The 24,130-nt window shown below is 33.3% G+C and overlaps 1 protein-coding gene across 1 annotated transcript in view; it reads left to right on the plus strand.

Annotated features, from left to right (window-relative positions):
• The window catches only part of LOC149944116 (tubulin polymerization-promoting protein homolog), a 282,994-nt gene that overhangs the window by 232,119 nt on the left and 26,745 nt on the right, over positions 1 to 24,130 (plus strand). The window contains exon 3 of the mRNA XM_090175647.1: positions 10,219 to 10,278. The gene's annotated coding sequence lies outside the window, so the exon portion shown is untranslated. The remainder of the gene's footprint in view (positions 1 to 10,218; positions 10,279 to 24,130) is intronic.

Below are 24,130 nucleotides of genomic sequence, written 5' to 3' on the forward strand. Positions count from 1 at the left end.
TTGCTTTAGAGATACTTGGATAAATCTTTTAAATTTTGAAATAAACTTTCATTAATTTACCGAATTTATTTAGGTGAACTTTTTCGGTCTTACATCAAACGGTCTCCCACCCCGAGGGAAATCGAAGATGGAACTAGACCAACCTATATTTTTCCCTTTGATATTTTAATTAAGCAATAACGCGTAATTATTTGCTTGTTGCCTTTAAATTATCCGATACAGTTGATATGAAAATCTCTATGGACTAATAATATATTACTTCCAAAATTTCAAAAACTGGAGGGGTTCGTTTCGGCACATATTCAAATAATTTCCTTGAATAATTATAGTGTTGTAAGTCGAAAAATTGACCCACGCCCTTTTTTTCCGGAAAATTTTCTGTAATTTTCCGAAAAAAATAAAAGTTTTCATTCCATGATTAGTCTAATATTGTTTGCAAATTTAAATAAAGCGGAATTTTCGCCTCATTTTTCTAATCTAAAAGTAAAACTAGACCTCTAGACTAGTTTAAACTGATTAACAATGTAACACTATTAATGTTATGTAGTATGTTTACTGTTATTAGACATTTTATATCGACAAAAAGTTTAAAAAAAAATCCTTTAAAAAGTCATTTATGTTTCAATTTTTTATTTTTCCAATTTGCGGAAAATTTTCCGCAATTCGGAAAATTTGGAAATTTTTCCGCATTTTATTTTTCCGGAAAATTAACAACACTAAATAATTAGTTTTATTGCTTTCGTAAGGAAGCTTATTCTCTAGAGTAAATATTACAATTCGCAATTCGCCGTGAATATTTCGCGAGGTAATATTTTTCGCAACACCGACGTAAACAGGCTAAAGTCGTCAGGAAATCGTCAGAATTCGAATCAGCCTTCCCAAAAATCCCCTTTCTCAACACAATGACCCCGAACCACGGGTCAAAGGGGGGGGGGCTACTTGTTCGTTGATGGAATCTGGCAGTAGCCGACGAAGAGTAAAATGTCAGATTTGTTAAGAAGTTCTCGCGACAACACCCTTAATGGTCTTCTAGGCCTTCGACATCAACATAGTTCGTGGTTGGGCAGATATCTAAATCCATCCTTAACTTACGCGCCACCGTGGTCGTTAGTATACGGAGGGGTATATTTTACGCGGTCAAAGTAAAGTGGCCAGTGTCAGGTTGGAGGGGTTAGCTCCCGGAGGTTTTGCAATGACAGGAAGCTTTCTTTGTTCTGTTTTAAAATCGAGGCACGACTTTCTCTCCGCGGATTTCGGGGCGCGTGTGACTGAGAAGGAATGGCCCAGAAATTTCTGTAGCTGCGGTGGGGGATCGACAATCATCTTTCTTCTGACACACACCAGCACGGCCTCGAAGAATAGACTCGCGGGAAACACGCGCGAAAATGAGGCCAAGATTGGGAGAACGAGCCGGTGCAAGACCCGCTGCTCGGTTTCTCCTTCTTGCTCGGTACTTTCAGTCTCAAATGTATTCCGTACCCTAGATTCGAATTTTTCTAACGAAGAGATTTACCACTCTTGGCACGTGACCTCCGATAAATCGTTGTACGACGCCATCTATAGTTGGTTACCATGGTAACTATGGAGCTGTTTTATCGGAGCATGGATCAAGAATCGAAGGGAACTCAATGCTCAGGCTTTAAAGGGGAACGGCCAAGCTTTTCCAAATATGGCCTTATTTCCGTATCAAAAGATTAACAAGACGGTCAATATACTAACACGTACCTTTTTTTGTCTTGAAAAAATAGCTTTTGGCCCAAAAAGTTGAAACGAAAAATAACGCCGGGTGTTTGGGTTTTATTTTTCGCCGCCATCTTAGGGGCTGCCGCCAGCGCCCCTAACCCCGTATAAGCGATTTGCGAACTATCCTAACTTTTAAAATCGCGAAATTTAGGCTTAGGTCTCTTATAACTGGCCATAGGAGAATCACGACTAATTTTAGTTCAATGTGGACAAACTTGGCGTCGATGAAGTCGATATCTGACGTGGTTTCGTAGAGAAGCTGGAGCGTTTACGTTCAATTTCGACAAAATGGCGCCGTTGTTGTCGGTTAGATGATTAGGCTTAGTAAGTTTTTGACCTTTTATTTTTGAAATTGGTTCTTTAAAAGTTTAAGTAATGGTAATTTACCCTTGTGTTATGTAAAAATAACCAGTAAGCCGCGTAAATTTTAATTAATTTCGAACTATTTCATTATTTTTTTATTTATATTTTCTATTTTAAGCATTTTAAAAAATTTTAATTTTTTAAAATTGGTCAGATTCCCATGTTATTTTCAATGGGAAAATTTCCATTTTGTGTTGTCAAAAACATTTTTGGTTTCCATGGCAAAACGGTTGTCTATGGAGACATTTCCCTTTGGGGTTTTTCAAGATACACGAAGGTCTACCAAACCCCCGAGTTTGAACAAAATCGGTGCGTTACACCTCGGGTCGTCTCCTTGTTAGTAAGCCTTCCGATTTAGGCACGCCTACCGTTTCAAAATATCGGAAACAGTGAGTCTTCTTAGATTCTTGGTCCTGCAGGAAGTGGGTAAACGCCATTGACTACGCGCGAGGCAGTGATTGCTAATCTACGGTACAAGGTCTATTTTATCTTGCCAGCACCCGTTTGACTTGGGTATTCTCAAGAATGGATATATTTATACTTGGGGACAATGACGATCCACGGGTATCATGGTCTAGTTTAACCCTGACACGATTGGGTGAGAGGAAAAAGGTCTCCATCGTGTGCTTCAATCTTGTAGGTGGCGGACTGGTTAGCACTTTCGCAGAGCCGGGTTCGATCCCAGTTTGTGGCACTGGGTGTAAACTCGGAACTACTCATTCTGCGTTGAGTTTGCAAGTTATCTCCCCACTGTTAAGAGGGTTTTTTCCCCGATTTCTTCGGTTTCCCCTTTCCATAAATACTTGTAGCGAGTGCAGGGAGCTGTTGGCTCGCGTGGCGTGCAGGGCTTTCCACAACCCTCCTACGCGTTGTAACCCGTCCACCTGAACTAATGGCCTTAAAAGTCGCTTGATGACTTAGGCCTAAGGTGGTGCAAAGGGTATTAGTCTAGCTGATTATTATTATTACAGTTAGATCATGGGTGGATTGGTAACCAAAACTTTAGCGTAGAGAACAATAATGGTAAATCGTGAAAATGTAATTTTGCCGCCACCAGGGCTAGTAACACGCAGGCCCGTCTTAAGACCTTTTGGGGCCCTGGGCTAAATTATTTCTTAAGACCTTTGCGATCCCCAACGGTCAGCCTTTCTATGTCCGTTGTCTAAATTCAACTACACAATAATCAACCAAATTTTTTAATTTCAAAAGTATAACATAGGTCTACTGAAAATAGGATTTTTACTGACAGAAATTTTAAGTTCCGTATGATACGCGATGTGGCGATGAGTCAAATTACTTTAGACGTAACTAAAAGATACATAATATTAAATGAACATAAATAATATTTAACCAACTAAACCCTTATCCTGGGCTGTAGCCCATTTAGCCCATGCCTTAACACGTGCCATCAACATTCCCATTTTGTTCCTCAATTTCCGCCTCAATTTCATTTTCTAGCTTAGCGAATTACTTCTTCAATACAATACTATTAGTTAACGAGCGACCTTTAATGCCTTTAATGACAGGATGCAACGTCCAAATCTGTATCCAAATGGAATCCAGACACATCAAATTTAAATCCGATTCTGTTTGGATTAAATATTTCAGTTCAGATTGAATTTCTTACGTTGTGATTGGATCAAATATAACGCATTTTGAAATTCAATTTTCGGTCAATTTGGATCATGATGATAAGTTTCGAATTTATCACTTTCAAATTCCAATCGTAAATTATTATAAATATATTTTCGATCTAACAAAAATAAGCTAGATTGTTAAAATAAATTTAAATTTGCACTACGGCCACGACAGGGGGCGACACTTTACGGGTTCTTTTCAGTGTAGTACGGAAAAGCATCCAAAGTTTTTTTTTTGAGCTGCCACTCGTTTTAAAATGGTTTACAATTTTATCAACTCTACTTTAAGTACATCATAATGTTAAGATCATAATTTATCCTTGGATTAGTGCGCTATTAATTAATCCAAGGTTTATCCAAGGGGTTTTCTCTGAAGACGGGAATTGCTTTAATTGTTTATAATTTTGTAATTCCTACTTGAAAAATATTATTTTTACCCATTGGAAAATATTTTTAATGGCCTTATTGTTTGTAATTTAATCATGTTTATAAAGTAATTTAAGAAAACGAGAACCACCGTTGGTCTAGAGATAACATTGATCACGGTCGAAGAGGTAAAATAGACCAACAACGTTTGGGGAAACTAAATAATATTTATTTATTAAGTTCAACCGATACGCGGTACTTCGGCTCCAAACGTTGTTGGTCTTTTTTACCTCTTCGACCGTGTTCAATAAAGTAATTTAATCTTGATTATAGAGTATTTTACTAATTTAATCTTGATTATGGAGTATTTTACTAATTTAATCTTGATTATGGAGTATTTTACTATTTTAATCTTGATTATAGAGTAATTTACTATTTTAATCTTGATTATAGAGTAATTTACTAATTCAATGTTGATTATAGAGTAATTTACTAATTTAACCTTGATTATAGAGTAATTTACTAATTTAATCTTGATTATAGAGTAATTTACTAATTTAATCTTGATTATAGAGTAATTTACTAACTTAACCTTGATTATAGAGTAATTTACTAATTTAACCTTGATTATAGAGTAATTTTCTAATATAACCTTGATTATAGAGTAATTTACTAATTTAACATTGATTATAGAGTAATTTACTAATTTAAACTTTATTATAGAGTAATTTACTAATTTAACCTTGATTATAGAGTAATTTACTAATTTAATCTTGATTGTGGTGTAATTTACTAATTTAATCTTGGTTATAGAGTAATTTACTGATTGAATCTTGATTATAGAGTAATTTACTGATTGAATCTTGATTATAGAGTAATTTACTGATTGAATCTTGATTATAGAGTAATTTACTATTTTAATCTTGATTATAGAGTAATTTACTATTTTAATCTTGATTATAGAGTAATTTACTAATTCAATGTTGATTATAGAGTAATTTACTAATTTAACCTTGATTATAGAGTAATTTACTAATTTAATCTTGATTATAGAGTAATTTACTAATTTAATCTTGATTATAGAGTAATTTACTAACTTAACCTTGATTATAGAGTAATTTACTAATTTAACCTTGATTATAGAGTAATTTTCTAATATAACCTTGATTATAGAGTAATTTACTAATTTAACATTGATTATAGAGTAATTTACTAATTTAAACTTTATTATAGAGTAATTTACTAATTTAACCTTGATTATAGAGTAATTTACTAATTTAATCTTGATTGTGGTGTAATTTACTAATTTAATCTTGGTTATAGAGTAATTTACTGATTGAATCTTGATTATAGAGTAATTTACTGATTGAATCTTGATTATAGAGTAATTTACTGATTGAATCTTGATTATAGAGTAATTTACTAATTTAATCTTGATTGTGGAGTAATTTACTAATATATTACTATTATTATAAGTTAGTTAATCTTGATTATAAGTTAGTTAATCTTGATTATAAGTTAGTTAATCTTGATTAAAAGTTAGTTAATCTTGATTAAAAGTTAGTTAATCTTGATTAAAAGTTAGTTAATCTTGATTAAAAGTTAGTTAATCTTGATTAAAAGTTAGTTAATCTTGATTAAAAGTTAGTTAATCTTGATTAAAAGTTAGTTAATCTTGATTAAAAGTTAGTTAATCTTGATTAAAAGTTAGTTAATCTTGATTAAAAGTTAGTTAATCTTGATTAAAAGATAGTTAATCTTGATTAAAAGATAGTTAATCTTGATTAAAAGATAGTTAATCTTGATTAAAAGTTAGTTAATCTTGATTAAAAGTTAGTTAATCTTGATTAAAAGTTAGTTAATCTTGATTAAAAGTTAGTTAATCTTGATTAAAAGTTAGTTAATCTTGATTAAAAGTTAGTTAATCTTGATTAAAAGTTAGTTAATCTTGATTAAAAGTTAGTTAATCTTGATTAAAAGTTAGTTAATCTTGATTAAAAGTTAGTTAATCTTGATTATAAGTTAGTTAATCTTGATTATAAGTTAGTTAATCTTGATTAGAAGTTCATCTTGATTAAAAGTAAGTTAAACTTGATTATAAGAAAAAATAAAGTTATGCGGAAAAACTACGACAATTTTCGGCGGCGGAATAAAAATTTATCGGTGGCAGCTGCAGCGCCGTCGCCGAAAAGTAGAGGCTGGTTTTCATTAGGGCAAAAACGCCAAAACGGTGAGAGTGGACGCAAAAATATTGCATTAGGCCTAACGGGAATTTTTCGCGTCGACGTCCACCGTCGTGGCGTTTTTGCCCTAATGAAAACCAGCCTTAAATGACTTGGCGGCGGCGGTTTGGCGTCAGAGAAATTTACGGCGGCGGCGTTAGATCGGCGGCACTCGGATCTAATCCATTCGACCCTCCGCTTGCCTTAAGTAATGCCTAGTACCACAGAACGGAGGTTTGCATGAGCTTCCTCAGTGACGGTCGATGCAGGGGTGCTCGGTATAAATGGCGAGAGGGAAACGGAGATGGAGAAGCACCGGGCCCGGAAACCCCATTTTCTTTTCCTCGCCGGGAATTTTGAGGGGGGCCAAGCTGAGACTTCTTCTTTTGTTTACCCAAAAACAAAATATAAATTGGTGCATCGGACGGCACTCCCCACTTCCTCGTAGCCTTTACCCTCTCGCCCACCTCTGCCCTTCCGCAAACGCTTTTCATTTCTACACTGAATCGTCATTAATATCACTCGTTTTATCCCCGATTTTTTGAAAATTGTGATGATGATGACGTACTGGTAGCAGTATAAATACGTTTAAATAAGAATAAATAAATTAATTTCTATATAATTGTTTTTAAAAAGATATTTCATTTTCATGAAGATAATTTCGTGTTTATAAATATATTTCGTTTTCATGAAGATAATTTCGTGTTTATAAATATATTTCGTTTTCATGAAGATAATTTCGTGTTTATAAATATATTTCGTTTTCATGCAGATATTTAGTTTTTATAAATTTATTTATTTTATTTTTTATAAAATTGTTCATTTTTATACAGACATTTATTTTTATAAAGAAATTTTTATAAAGATATTTCTTTATTTATAAAGATATTTCTTTATTTATAAAGATATTTCTTTATAAAGATATTTCTTTATAAAGATATTTCTTTATAAAGATATTTCTTTATAAAGATATTTCTTTATTTATAAAGTTATTTCTTTATTTATAAATATATTTTGTTTTTATAAAAATATTTCGATTTTATAAAGATATTTTGTTTTTATAAAAATATTTCGATTTTATAAAGATATTTTGTTTTTATAAAAATATTTCGATTTTATAAAGATATTTTGTTTTTATAAAAATATTTCGATTTTATAAAGATATTTTGTTTTTATAAAAATATTTCGATTTTATAAAGATATTTCTTTATTTATAAAGATATTTCTTTATTTATAAAGACATTTCTTTATTTATAAAGACATTTCTTTATGTATAAAGACATTTCTTTATGTATAAAGACATTTTTTTATAAAGATATTTCTGGATTTTATAAAGATATTTCTTGATTTTATAAAGATATTTCTTGTTTTTATAAAGATATTTCTTGTTTTTAAAAAGATATTTTTTGTTTTTATAAAGATATTTCTTGTTTTTATAAAAGCCTAAATGGATTTATTTAGAAATTATCGCGTAGTTATATAACCATCACGTGAATGAGTTTTCAAATTAGTTTGTCTATTATAATATTTTCTGAGTTATTTTTTCCGGTTTCCTCTCTATTTCTCTTCCGGATTCTAACGGAACAAAGATCTTGGAGCGGGCTTCCGCTGCTTAATCAGCTCCCAGTTCCGACTCTTATCCCCTCTTTCGGTATATTTTCACGGCGTATAATTATAATATAATATTTGTAATAATACTGCTTTTTAACGATATTAAATAAATTTATATTGTGAGTCCCAATCTAGGCGAATGGATATTGAAGAATACTTAGGGACTTTTCTTTATTTCCGCGCCCTAAATATTAATTTAACTTGTAGGGAGAGCTATGCATAATTAAACCCCCCAAACCGACTGAAAAATTTGTTGGGTTTAGTTTCCTAAATTGTCTAGATTGTAGATAACTCCTAATTGAAATTTGAAATAACGATACGATGTTATAATAAAAATTGATTTATTGCGGGTTGAAAATAGTGACCCTTCTCGTCGGGCCACTGGAGAATCCTGCCCGAAAGGAGGCAAACAAAAAACGTGGAAAACTTCGCTTTCCACAATATAACACAATACACAGTAGAAACAGAATAAAAATGGGTTTTATTTTACGCTAGTTGAAGGTCAGAGGGACTAGGTCGTGCTGGAGCTGGTATATAGTGGGGAGCTAGGGGGAAGTACCTGTTAAGAGGGGATTAAGAAAGGGGATTAAGAAAGGGGCTTCAGAATTCGGCCCAAGAACGGTTTCTCTCTTGGATTTTAGGCTATTTTTGAGGAAAAAAGGGGTCAAACACATTCCTTATAAAGTTACAAATTACACAAATATAAAGAAAAGAAGTACAAAAATTACACTAATAAATGAAATATCAAAAATTATACACTGAACTTAAATTCAAATCTCCTTCAATTCACAATGATTTCACAGATATTATGGAGTAGACTGGGTAGGTAGACTTGGGAACATTAAACCATTAAAGCAACTGTCGGCTCTATCATTGCCACCTATATTGTATTATTATATCGAACGTCTAGCGGACGGAATTATACGTAAATGCGTATATGTTAATCTAGTAACACTGCCTGCCGTAAGATGGCGCTAGAGGCTTTAGTTTTAGCTCGAGCTACTTTACTGTAGGTGTGAAGGAGGTCCCGTATTGGGGGAATACAGTTTTACATTCCAGGATAAGGGTCATTCATATTCCTAGTCCCAATTGTATTTACAAATAATAGATAAGGAATATTATAAGGAAATTATATATTTATACACTTGGAACGTTAACCTACTGCCAATGCAACCCCGGGAGAAACGGGCGTGGCTTAACAACGTGAATCGTAAGAAGCCGATGCCGTTGAAAAAATGGAAAACGGTCATTTGTAAAATACGCTACCTGGAAATTAATATATAAATAGATCCAAAGATATATGCATAAATTGTTGATATTTTGAATTAGAAATATGTAAATGCTTGGAGTCCCTTAAGATCCTACTTTAGCGCCGACCTAGTTTCAACTGACACTGAATTTCTTGGAGAAGTTATAATTTTAAACTTGAACGTGGTCTAGTTATGAATAAATTCCGGTAGAGAAAATGAAGTAAATTTTATTTTATCCAAGACTTAATGTAGAAAGGTTCCAAATTTCGTGTTAGCCAACCCTGTTTCATTATATTATATTATTTCCAGATATTATAATTAAAACAAGAATGTATTTATTTATACCTAGGGAGAATGTCTATGTCGAGACGGTTTTTAGCCTTTCTCTCAATCCACCCGTTGGTCCCCCCAGTACGCTCCTCCGCTTAAAATAAAATGAATAGTCCCGGTATTTCATTGGCTGCTTAAAATGTACGTCACCTAACGCGATGGTAATCAAACGCCGGTGACGTTTTGTCCTTCCCCCCCCCCCCCCAGCGCGAGACGGGGGAAAGGCGTTCAGCGTGCCCGGCGATTGTCGCAACATAATCATTCTTCCTAAATATAAATAAATACATTCTTGATTAAAATAATTAAATTAAATAATTAAAATTGCGGATTGCTTCTGTATAAAATATTCAAAGGACTGAAAAGATATTCTTAAACTGTTAAAATTAATAATTCAATTAAAAAACTTTAGGAATTCTCTAACTTCCGTTTCATTATTAAAACAATAATGCCTCTTATTTACGTCAAATTCCTTGATTAAGTCTCACTTATGAATGGTAATGTTACTTATGTTAATATTAAAATTATAGTTAATTTGTTTCGTTATTGCGGATTAGCAACGTTCATTAAACATTTGACTATAATTCTACGAACGTCCATTTTAATTAAAATATTTTGTTTTTAAAATAATTTTACAAACCTTCTCTTGAATATCATTAAATTCTAAAAGGTATAATAACAAATTTTTCCTTTATACAGGTACCTCAAATTGGGAGTTGGTTTCAAGAAATTATCTGTTTCCTCGTCGGCTCTAACTTGGTAAGACAGTTTCAAATTTTCATTCTTAATTGCTAGAATTTTGTTTTCAGATCGCCTGGGAACAGAAAACTAGTTTTAGTTTTCTTACTACATTTTCAAGCAGCGTTGCCATACATACTATAATTATGGTACAAATACCATAATTTTGCATCATATTATAAAGGGTACTATTATTTTGAGAGCATACTTTATAGGACCAAAATGTACCATATTTCCAACCTGTTGTACTATAGTGGTATTATTTTTATATTAGCATTATTTCTACTACGAAAATAATAAGAATTTCATACTAATTATACATAAAATCGTCGCCTGATAGTAAAAACCACGTAACTTTATCACTCGATAGTCAATAACATAGAAATCGAAATTTTTAATCGGCGCGCGCGTAAAAATTTCCGAAATCGTTCTAGTTAGATACTCCGATTTCTGTGGTCGATACTGACAAGGAGACTACCCGAGGTGTTACACACCGATTTTGTTCAAACTTGGGGGATTGGTAGACGTTCATGTATCATGAAAAATCCTAAAGGGAATTTATTCAATGGGCAACCGTTTTGCCATGGCAACGAAAAATGTTTTTGACAATACAAAATATTAAATTTTCCCATTGAAAATAACATGGGATTTTGACCCCAAATTGATCAATTTTGATGTTTTTATTGTCAATTTTCATCTATTTTTTCGTTTTTTTTTGGCATTTTCGAAATTTTGAAATTTGTTCAAATTTTTCACAGGGGGGGTCCTAGGAATCGGTCAGAATCCGATGTTATTTTCAATGGGAAAAATTTAGTGTTATAAGTTGCAAATTTAAATTTTCCGCAATTCGGAAAATTTTCCAGGAAGTTTTCTGGAAATTTTTCCCCATTTTATTTTTCCGGAAAATTAACAACACTAGAAAATTTCCATTTGTTGTTGTCAAAAACATTTTTCGTTGCCATGGCAAAACGGTTGCCCATTGAATAAATTCCCTTAAGTATTTTTCATGATACATGAACGTCTACCAATCCCCCGAGTTTGAACAAAATCGGTGGGTTACACTTTGGGATGTCTCCTGTGAGTACATCCACTCCCCATAAAGAAACGACACACGAGAGCAGTTATCTGCGTGTTTTGCAACAAACACTTTCAATTAAAAGTAATTAATACTATTTTATTGTGGTACTATAATTTTTATTGTGGTACTATAATTTTTTTTGAGGTACTATAATTTTTATTGTGGTACAATATTTTTTATTGTGGTACAATAATTTTTTTGTGGTACTATAATTTTTATTGTTGTACTATAATTTTTATTGTTGTACTATAATTTCTTACCCTTTGTACAATAATTTAGTTAGAAAAATCTGGCAACGCGGTTTTCAAGCGCCTGTCAACCAAAACTGGTACAATTTGAAAGTGGTAACTTTATTCTCACTGCTAACAATATGAGAAAACCGTAGTAGAATAACATAAATTTAACACTATTGATTGACGGTAGAGATAGCTACTCTGCTTTGTTATTGCCGTAAGCCCCGTGTCATATCGCATCAGAAGTGCATTACTTACCGATGGTTTGTTGACAGTTCACATAATGAAGTATTATTACTGCATTGAAATATCAAAGGATGTCGGTCCAGTTCAATCATAGTTCCCTCGGGGTGGGGAATTATTTGATGTGAGACCGAAAATATTTTGTCCATTCAGTTAATTTATGCGTAAATTCCATCTCAGTAAACATATTTTTGCCTAGAGTGGAACCATGTTAAAGCATAAGCCTATCAACCCTAAGTTTGAATCGAAAGGCAGTGTTGGTTCAAGCAAACGACTGGCGAAAGTACAGCGCTAAATCCACCCGGTGGCGGAAAAGAGAAACGTAACGCATCCCGCAATGCATGATGCCAGCTGCTTTGGTAAGATAGAGGTGCGTAGAGAGAAAAAGGGGGGAGGAAGAAGCTTCAATTTATCTCTACCAGGTGCCGATACTATCGCCTGATTTCTTCTTTTTCGCCCGGTCAGTGGTGGTACAAAGGGCGCTATGCGCGTTTCAAACTTAGAGGTTATAGGATTATGGTTAAAGAGTAAGTTTCAAATTATTCGTTACCGCCTTAATTTTGTTATTTAACGAAGCGTTTACGTTTAAAATACCCAATTATAAAGTCTCGTTGCTTTCCGTTTCGTAGTTAATTAGAAATAATTAGTAGAATGCCAAAACAATTGGAATTTTAGCGTGGTGATTGACATCATTGACTACACGTTATTTCCAGGAATCCATACCTCTACTTGGAATGCTTATCGCGGCAGATTACAATTAGTAAAAATTCCCAAGAAATAAACTGTTAGAGCAAATGAAATATTGATATATATTAGTCGATTTTCGAGAATATAATTTAACAGCCGACATTAAGTATTTCAACTGACGCAATTCTCTCTCGAATCCAGCAGCGTCAATTTTTGGACAATGGCGTCTCTACGACTAGACCTTTACTTTTAGAGTGGAGACCTTTTGATAGGCTTATGGTACACGAGATAGTGGCGGAAAATTGTTGTCAATTGAAGCGAAACCTGGGTTTTTTGTTCGAATAGACAATTTGCTATTTTCCTTTGTGTTTCCTTGTTCTAGAGAATGGCGGGGCCCTGCTCGAGCCACCATCAAATGAAATTCTATCTCTCGATATCGGCCTTTATTGACTAGCTGCTTCGACGAAATTGTCAATTTAGCCTCGGACGACTGCGAGAATGTCCTTTTCGTTTGACCACTGGGCAGGGGCGCGGGCAAAGGCGGACACCGGTCACTCCGGGCCAGCTTAACTTACAGGGGGGCTCCGTATCGATTGCGCCGACGCGTTGCCCATCATTCTTCGGATTGTTTCTTCCCAATATCGGCAAAAGCTTTTTTCTGCTCTTTGGACAAATATCTCTTGCTCAAATAGATCTCACCAGCAATTTATTTAAGTACTGACGCTTTTCTCCCAAATCCTCAACCGTTGACTTGTTTATACGTACCTACTTTTAACTTTTCAGTTTTAATATTTAAATTTAATACGTCTTTTCCCCAAAGTCTCGATTGATCTTTGTAAAAGTAGTCATGAATGAATTTATACTTGGCACGATCCGCGGGTACCGTGGTTTAGTTTGATTTCCGGTCTAAAGCGCCAGCACTTGAATGGAGCACGAGACATTTTTCATAAGTATTATTGTTATAATTATTATAATTATATTATTTTTATAAAATATGCATATAGCGTATAAATTAAATTTATAATTTAATAATTATATTTATGAATTATTTCGTAGATTTTTATTTATAATATCATTTTATTAATTAATAATTATTATTATAAAAATAACTTTCAAAAGATTATTAAGAAGTAGCTATAAATTTGTAAAATTTTGTATTCGGGAAAGTTTAAATTATAATTCTTTCGATTCCGCCCACTAGATGATGCTATTTGACGCTTAGAAAAATAAATAAAAAAATTGGAAATGAAACTGTGCCGGTTTCAAGTTATTCCTGGCGTAAATGGGTTTTTGTGATTACCTTAAGATATCAGAAAATTACCTGAAGAGTTGGCCTTAGAATTAAAAAAAATTATATCCGTGTAATATTTAAAAAAATATTATCTGTATAATAACTAAAAAATATTTAATATTTAAAAAACATATCTGTATAATAATTAAAAAATATTCTATCCGTGTAATATTTAAAAAAAATATTATCTGTATAATTATTAAAAAATATTCTATCCGTGTAATATTTAAAAAAAAATATTATCTGAATAATAATTAAAAAATATTCTATCCGTGTAATATTTAAAAAAATATATTATCTGTATAATAATTAAAAAATATTCTATCCGTGTAATATTTAAAAAAATATATTATCTGTATAATTATTAAAAAATATTCTATCCGTGTAATATTTAAAAAAATATATTATCTGTATAATAATTAAAAAATATTCTATCCGTGTAATATTTAAAAAAAATTATCTGAATAATAATAAAAAAATATTCTATCCGTGTAATATTTAAAAAAAATACTATCTGTATAATAATTAAAAACTATTCTATCCGTGTAATATTTAAAAAAAATATTATCTGTATAATAAATTAAAAAATATTCTATCCGTGTAATATTAAAAAAAAATATTATCTGTATAATAATTAAAAAATATTCTATCCGTGTAATATTTAAAAAAATATTATCTGTATAATAATTAAAAAATATTCTATCCGTGTAATATTTAAAAAAATATTATCTGTATAATAATTAAAAACTATTCTATCCGTGTAATATTAAAAAAAAAATATTATCTGTATAATAATTAAAAACTATTCTATCCGTGTAATATTTAAAAAAAATATTATCTATATAATAAATTAAAAAATATTCTATCCGTGTAATATTTAAAAAAAAATTATCTGTATAATAATTAAAAAATATTCTATCCGTGTAATATTTAAAAATAATTATCTGTATAATAATTAAAAAATATTCTATCCGTGTAATATTTAAAAAATATTATCTGTATAATAATTAAAAAAATATTCTATCCGTGTAATATTTAAAAAAAATTATCTGTATAATAATTAAAAAATATTCTATCCGTGTAATATTTAAAAAAAAAATATATTATCTGTATAACAATTAAAAAATATTATCTGTATAACAATTAAAAAATATTATCTGTATAACAATTAAAAAATATTTTATCCGTGTAATATTTAAAAAAAATTATCTGTATAATAATTAAAAAATATTCTATCCGTGTAATATTTAAAATAAAATATTATCTGTATAATAATTAAAAAATATTCTATCCGTGTAATATTTAAAAAAATTATCTGTATAATAATTAAAAAATATTCTATCCGTGTAATATTTAAAAAAAATATTATCTGTATAATAATTAAAAAATATTATATCCGTGTAATATTTAAAATAAAATATTATCTGTATAATAATTAAAAAATATTCTATCCGTGTAATATTTAAAAAAAATATTATCTGTATAATAATTAAAAAATATTCTATCCGTGTAATATTTAAAATAAAATATTATCTGTATAATAATTAAAAAATATTCTATCCGTGTAATATTTAAAAAAATATTATCTGTATAATAATTAAAAAATATTATATCCGTGTAATATTTAAAAAAAAATTATCTGTATAATAATTAAAAAATATTCTATCCGTGTAATATTAAAAAAATATATATTATCTGTATAACAATTAAAAAATATTATCTGTATGACAATTAAAAAATATTGTATCCGTGTAATATTTAAAAAAAATATTATCTGTATAATAATTAAAAAATATTCTACCCGTATAATACTTAAAAAAAATATTATATCCGTATAATACTTAAAAAAAACTTTTCTTAGAAACAACCACGGTACCAGTGTTGCCAGTAATGGTTTGTACACATTTGCCGCAAAAAAGTCTATACATTTTTAGTTCGTTGACATTATGTAGAAAAAGCAACTTTTTGTTCGTGAAAATATGCAAATTAGACTCTAACCCTCGATGTGGTAGATGAGAAAAGTTTTAGGATCCTTTTTACTATAAATTTTGTCAGATTTTTTATCTTCGGGTTTTTAGGTAGATTGTTTCTACGTGCTTTTATTGTGTCACTTTTTAAATTCTCGGGAATGACCCGCGGGACTTAGTTTTATCCGCCGGAAAAAAAAATTAAAGAAAAGCTAGCTTTGTCACCGGGGAAAAAAATAGCTTCGAAAAGATGCTATTTAGCGTATGAGAAAATCTTGACGCTCTTCGCACTTCCCTAACGTATACGTACTGACCTGTTATTCTGCCTTTCTGAAGTCTACAGTCGACGGTTGAAATGATGGATTTTCCAAATAGATTAGACGACTTAATTTTTACGTTGTTTTTTTTATTTACGAAGTCCGTAGTGTTTAATAATTATTTTGAGATGTTTTTAAACAAAATTCACCTAGGGACGAAATTTTAAATTAGTTTTTAGATACCTAGATGGCAGCAGAGTTTGAGTTCAGGACGCGGAATAAATGAGATGATTGAGGGAATTTATAACGCTACTAGGAACGATCATATGCCTATATTCGTTATGGGTAATTTGTCGCCGAACGTAGAGGGTGTGGCTAAATGAAGTAGATAAGCTGGAGCGTTCACGTCTAATTTTGACAAAATGGCGCCGATGTGGTCGTTTAAGTGATTAGGTTTAGTAAGTTTTAGACCTTTTATTTTTGAAATTGGTTCTTTAAAAGTTTAAGTAATGGTAATTAACCATTGTGTTAAGTAAAAATAAATGGCTGAGGTTTTTTATCAAATTCACTGGAATCCATTTCATTTCTAAACTTTAAAAAATTATTGAACTAAGCCTAACCTAACTTTCTCGCTCGTAATGTCGCCTAAGCCTCGACTAGCCTCTCGTAGCGATAGTTGAACAGAATTCTTGAGGCGCTTCAAAACGGCTGGCGTACCTCAGTAAGCCTTCCGATTTAGGTCACGCCGGCCGTGTCAAAATATCGGAACCCGTGAGTCTCCTTAGATTTTTGGTCCATCGCGTTGTGTAGCGCCATATTCGGCATAGTTGGAGCACGGCTTATTTACACAGGTTAGAGCTGGGTGTACTTTCGTACGTTTTAATGAAGGGAGACCGTTATGTACTGCTGGCCTTTATCCCCATTGGAATTATAGCTTCCCAAGCGCCACCTTGTTGTGAAAAAAGTACTATTTATTATTATTCTTATTTTAAAATTAAGTATAATTTAATAAAGCAAAAATTGCTGTTTTAAAATACTTTTTCATACTTTAAAAATTATATTTTAAATATCAATAATTAAAATTAGAACGCAAGTGGCGCCACTAACGGGCCTCTACTCCTAAGGCGCGAAATGTTTTTACCACGGCCTATCCGTGTGTTTACTAAACATGAGAAATGGCTAAGCCTAGGCTAAATTAAGAAATATATGATTAAAACCTAAGCCCCTAATTTTCAAAGACTTGTTTATTTAATAAACAATATGAAGATGTAACATAATAATTTACCTCTACACTGCTATTTCAATTATCTTCAGAAACTAAAATAAACGGTGTTGGTCCATTTGATCGAAAAATATGTGATCGACAGTCGATCATTATACGTTGCAATTGATCGAAATTCCATTTGATCGAATCCCATTTGTCATTTGTTTCATAAGATCGAACCTTCAAATGATCGAATACTATTTGATCGAATTCAAAAGTATTTATAGTACCAGTTGGTATGTTTTTATTTTACCGAAGGTCAATATGAAGTGCAGAAGGAATAATGATGGAATAATTCATTGCTTTAACTGTATTAAGCCACAAAGATGAAGAAATTTTTACTTTATACACTAAATGATGGAATTTTTTATGACATCGACGATAACGGCCCGTTGTTTTTGATATATATAAATAGGGTCAGGTTAGGTTAGGTTAGGTTGATGTACGCGCGCCGTAGGGGTCTGACCACGTTCACGGCCGTGGCCCTTCTATTGCTAAAAAATAGGTACAGAGTTCGTTTTTTTAATAGGTCTTTCTATTAATTATGTCCGAGAGAATATTTTGTTTTCTAAGTCACTGCGCTCAGGTTTTTTTCTGTATATTATTTTTCTTTAGTACAGTTTAAAGAAATAATTATTATTTATAGAGTCTACTGTATCTCATTCTGACTAGATGTTGCCTTTTCGATTTACTCCCAAAAACTAGTAGTTTTACCCTACAGTAGCTTTCGATCAAATTTCGTTCGATCAAATGTAATTCGATCAAATGGAAATTCGATCAAATCGGACCCGTTCGATCAAATGGGACCCGTTCGATCATTTGGGACCCGTTTGATCATTTGGGAATCGATCAAATAGACTCAAACCAAATAAACATCCGTTAATTCACGAGTCACGACTCCATATTCCATAAAAACCCAAAAAATAGTTCATTCAATCCATCGATAGATGGCGCGTCGTGTGACATAGTTCACCTGGGCCGCGTCATGGCCGCGTGCTGCCAGTTCGTAACGGTCCCCCACATATCGCTTTTGAATTCTAACCTGGGGTACGTCAAGTGGAGAAGATATTTTCCTTATTATAAGAAACGTTCTAGCAAGAAAAATTCTTATTATAAGATTTTGCGAATTTTGCGTCAAGTTGGAAAGATCGCGAAGTTCCAAACAAAATGGCTTCTTTGTCAGAGCATGGATGTAGAAAGTAATTCGTTAAGCCTTGTCATCAAATGCTATTTCATAAATAGTACGCCGAAATGTTGCTTTCTTATTATTAAAGCCTCGAAGAACAATTAAGTTATATTTACCATTCAAAATTGGCTGAAATTCTTCGGCAGGAACTTTAAATTTACAAATTATTCCCGTATCATCGTCTTTGAGGTCTATGTTAAATAATTCACCGCCATTCGACGCCATCTTGAATTCTTATTTAAAACTACCTCAAAGTTCGCGAGATCACAAGAAATCTTATCAACTTGACGTACCCCTGATATACAGGATGTCTGCATTTGATCAGCCCAAGCATTTTTCTCAAAAACTATACTTTCTAGAAATGTGAAATATTCAGTATGTACTCTCTCGGGGGAGATCGTTGTTTTTTGTAAATTTCAGAAAAATCGTGAAATTTTTCATTGTTTTAGAAGTGTTAGTTTTTGAACGCTACGTGGTAGACGAAAGTTTTCAATAAGCAAGTTGTAGAGCATACTCGAAAACCTTTAATGGAATGGGTATGGTGGAAATCGGACATTTCGTCACTGAAATAATTGGTCATGAAAACCAACAAAATTGAAACTTTTCGTTTACCACGTAGCGTTCCAAAACTAACACTTCTAAACCCATGAAAAATTTCACGATTTTTCAGAAATTTACCAATAACAACGATCTCCCCCGATAAAGTATAGTTTTTGAGAAAAATGCCTGTGCCGATCAAATGGAGACACCCTATATACCTAAGGGCTAATTTTCACTAGGACAGAAACGCGACTACGGTGAGGGCGGACGCAAAAATATTGTATTAGGCCTAAGGGCTAATTTTCACTACACCAAAAACGCCACGACGGTTAGCTTCGACGCAAAAAATCCCCGTTAGGCCTAAATATTTTTGCGTCCGCCCTCGCCGTATTCGCGTTTCTGTCCAAACCGTTTCCTCATTGTAAACTGTTTTGTTGCTTTAGTCCCATTCGACCGAAATCCCATTCGACCGAAGGCGGTTTTTGAGGTGTCCCATTCGACCGAATTCCGCCGAAACGTGCGGTTTTTATGTGTCCCATTCGACCGAACGCTGCTATATAAATTGGCTTTTGCTATGTTTTCAATTTAGTTACTGAAGTCGTTGGCAATGGAGCGGATAGCTAATAAAGGAGGGTATTTATACATCAATAATAATTATTTATTCCGTCTTAATAAAAAGAAAGATACAAATTGCTATTTTTCTGGCCGAAACGCGATGTGTAAAGTCAAGAAAAGTAACCGAACCAAAACTGAAATAGTAAACTTAACCAACTCTAACCTAACCTAACCTAACCTAACCTAACCTAACCTAAACATGGATCTTCGATAGTACATACCTTATAAATAAAATACCAAATGACCCCGCCAATTGGGCTACATTTTAAAATTCTTTCGGTCGAATGGGATTTCGGTCGAATGGGAATAAACGGTTTTGTTAATATCCGATCTTGTTTTTTCTTTTATAACGTCCTTCGTAACCACGTCGTTTGAAGTATATGATGTGCTAACCACCTGGCAACATTTATTTCTACCTCTTCCTTTCGCTGGCATCGATTTCACAAGTAAACGAGCTTAAAAACCAGGCCAATTTTGAAAATGGCCTTTTCGTTACGAATTGGCAGCTAAAAAAAGGAAGAGATAACGTTTGCGGGGGAGGAGGGGGCCGTATTTCTAGAAAAATAAAATTTCCTGGGTGCAAATTAGAGGTTCGAGTAACGTTTTTAGAACAAAGGAAAGTTCTAAACTAGAACCATTTTCCTCTCCGTTCATTTTCACTGGATCTTCGCCAAGGCTTAGCTCGTTTTTTTCGCGTCCTAGCAAACGTGCCCGTAATGAAAACGGATAATATTGAACGGGCGTAAAATTCTTCTTCATTGTTCGAACTAAGCCGACCAGATAGACAAGGCTCCATTTTTAGGAAAGTTCTCAACAATCTAGCCACCGCGTTATATCTTGAGGATTAAGCCATTAAGCTTATGAAAAATGAGCTCTAGTTCGACGCAGTTGAACGGCCTAAACGATTCGTTATTAGCCGATCTATGGTTTGTATTGATTGGATATGGAGCCGTGATAATCTTTTAAGTAGTTCTACGCTCTAGTGTTGATCTACCGATGCTATGTGACATAAATTTATCCTTAAGTAACGTAATAACAACAAGTATGACAATGCCTATGGTTTTAATGATAATTTTCTGACCTAACCTTTTTTAGACACTAATCATCATTTTAATAATAATAATAACGCAAAATAACAACATGTATGTCAATAGAAAAAATTGTCATTGATCTTATTTTCATAGCTATTGCGCAATCTAGGTTTAATGCTCAGTAAATGTGTAATTTTAAATACGCAGGTGTAGATAATTTAGACCCTGGTCCACCTAAAAAGTTTAAAGGGAGGCTTCAATAAAATTAAATAAGCAAAAACATTCGGGGGTTAAAGGTCATCTTTTTATAACGAGATTCTAAATAACTCAAACCGGAAATGAAACTAGGTGTAGTGTGATCAAAGGGTAATGCTTAAGTGATTACCGAATTCGCCTGCCTGATGGGCAGTTGCATAACGTCCTACCTGACCACAACCGCTAGATGAAATTATGGTTTCTTAGATAAAATTGTGTCTGGAATTCAATCTTTAATTTATTTTACTCTGATTTTTTATTCAATTCAATTTATTAATTTTTAAGCAAATAAAGGCTCTAATTGGTGGATACTTCTATCGGTTATATTATACAAAATAAAATGTAATCTTACTTAAATTTAATTACTTTCAAATAATTTACTTTGCTCAGAGTTCTTTGTATTGAAATTGTTTATAGAACGTATATCCCAAGTTCTTCATTTAAATCATGATTTGAATAATAATTTTATGAAATTATCCACCCTGCTGAGGTACAGTACCGATCAAAGGTTTCTGGCCGTTTTCTCTTGGCAGCCATTTTCTTTCTATTTGAGGGCTTCTATGAAAGAATACCACCACGAAAATAATATGCAGTGAAAATTAATGCCCTACCACCATCAGGGCGCGAGCAAAGTCGGAAATAGCCAAACCCCTCCAAAATGACGTCATGAAAATACAAATAAAATATGTCGTCCCTACACTTGTTCGAATAGTCATAATATTCGGAAACATAATCTGGTTTCATTTTTCAAATCGGATTTGTGGTTGTTAAGTCATTGAGGAAATAGTGGTGACGGAAAACGTGAAAATTAACCCTATTTTAATTTTTAAGTCAAACAAAGCAAGCGTCAAAATAGTATTTATAATGCTATCGCTATTTGGGGTGAAGCAAAAAATATCATGGTTAAACCTAGATAACTAATGGCTAAAGCAGACGCTATTATAGTTTTTCCTCGTCGTTATTCGTAAATTAGACTTTATATTTTGATAAGTTTATTTAAGAAAAAAACTTTTTATTACTTTTCAATTTGTCTGTAGCAGACGCTAGATCATAGGCGCTACCTCGAAGTTATCTCGCGCAGTTACGCCATCTAGACTCGTTTCGGTCGCTGAGAGTCCTCTTGTCAAAGGAAGTGACCAGCGTAAATATAATCTGAGTAGCAACGCAACCTACTAGAATGACCGTGATAAGGCTACTAAGATAAGCTGGATTGGTAGCAACACTAAAACTCGTCTCAAGTGAGAAAAACTTATAATAATCAGCTAGGCTAATACCCAAGGCACCAACTTAGGCCCAAGTCATCTAGCGACTTATAATGCTTTTAAACAGGTGGCCTGGTTACAATGCGTAGGATGGTGGTGAGTACTTTTAAAATGCCGGAATCTTTAGAACAGGCAGGTTGATTCTTTCGAATACAAAAACCGAACAAAATTTCTTCTACTGATTTCACTTTATACAGGGTGTATCAAAGGGTTATGCAAAAATTTGAAGGAGTTGTAGGGGGTGAGTAGAGAAGTATGCCTGTTTTTTCCCCATTTTCCTACGATGAGTTAAAAGAACGCCAGAGAGCTTCAAAGTGTGACCTACTAGCCCCTGGAAGTAGGCTGCAACAGTTGCCAAACCAAGCAGCAGGGACTTTAAATACTGTTTAAGTTTACTTTTTTACGCTGGTTACCTCGATGTATTTACAAAAGTCCTTTTTTTACCTATCAGACCAACCCAAACCTTAATGTTCGCGTTTCCCTGCTGCTTGATATTGCGCTTGTTGCATCCATTGAGTTGGGAATATTAATCTAGAGGTTCAATCAAAACGTCGGATTTCAGTATTTCGCGAAACAAGTTTTTAAAAATAAGAATACTGCCGTCTGCTCCCAAATGACAAGAAAACTTTTATAATTCTACCCGTGGCGCCGTCTATCTCTCAATGGTTCGTTCAAATAAGACGCGTTTTCCGGCCAAAAAATAATGGATGGCGCCACGGGTCACATGATAACGTTTTCTCGTGATTTTAGTTTTTAGTAATTTTCAAAAACTTTGATTTGATGGATCTCTAGATTAATATTCCCAACTCAATGGTTGCATCCTACTTCCAGGGGCTAGTAGGCCACACTTTGAAGCTCTCTGGCGCTCTTTTAACTCCTCGTAGGAAAATGGGGAAAAAACCGACATATTTCTCAACTCACCCACCCCCTACAACTCCCTAAAACTTTGGCATAACCTTTTGAAACATCCTGTATATCTTCTTACAAGTTTCGGTATTTCGGTCACTTTATTTGAGTACCTATAGATGATAGCTATCCAAAATAATCATCAAAAGTTTCAATTACTTTTCGCAACTGGGAATGTCTCGAAGTAGGAGAACATAAGGAAAATACAAAATGTCCTTTTTGGGACCAACTAGTATACTTTCACCCCCTCAATCTTCAGACCATGTCCGCCACCCCCAAAACTTCTCGCCAACTCTTCTGAGAAGTTTACCAATTCGAAGTTTCCACAGACTTCAGACCTACTGCACGTATTTGTTTTTTATTTATTTCCTCAAATAGTAATTTTTCTTTTCACAAACTATTCATTTCTCGATGTGCGGGCAGCTTCGGGTTTTGGCTGGGACGTTTCGATGCAGTGGGGGATGGGACGGGGGGGTCGTTGGAACACCCTATAAATAGATATCGACGTTTAGCGCCCTCTTCGGTAATAAATTTCCTTTTTTCGTCACGTCCGTTCCAGGTTTTAAAAGCGTTTTCTCCCTTAGAGGGGGTCGGAAGGAGGGTTGCCAGTGGCGAGCGGAATTCGGACCCTGTCGCCTTAATGGAATGCGTTTGGAGCTGAAATTCGGACCAAATTCGGCGATAAAAATTCATTTATTCTCTCGTGGCTGATTGATCGTTAAGCGAGTGGTCCGAAGCAGCTTGGAATTTCCCTTTCTCGCCACTCGTCCCGATCGTGGCGCTCCAGTCGACTCGACGCGACTTTGACAGAGCGACCGGCCGTTCGAATATGAAGCTTAGCGCGGTTTCACCGGCGTTCGTTCCTAGATGGCGCTGAAATCTCCCGAGGGACGCGAAAAGTACCGCCAAAACTTGAAAAATAAACGGCTCGTGCGAGATTAAAGTCAATTTCGTTCTGGTTTCTCATCTAAGGCAACTTAGAGGAACGCGTTTCGCCTCTAGGTACTAAAGTAACTCTTTTTCTTCAGAGGTTGAACGTTTAAAGACTACTTTGAAAT

The sequence above is a fragment of the Leiobunum rupestre genome, chromosome 5 (assembly GCF_980474605.1).
Source record: "Leiobunum rupestre chromosome 5, qqLeiRupe1.1.hap1, whole genome shotgun sequence".
Classification (NCBI taxonomy): domain Eukaryota; kingdom Metazoa; phylum Arthropoda; class Arachnida; order Opiliones; family Sclerosomatidae; genus Leiobunum; species Leiobunum rupestre.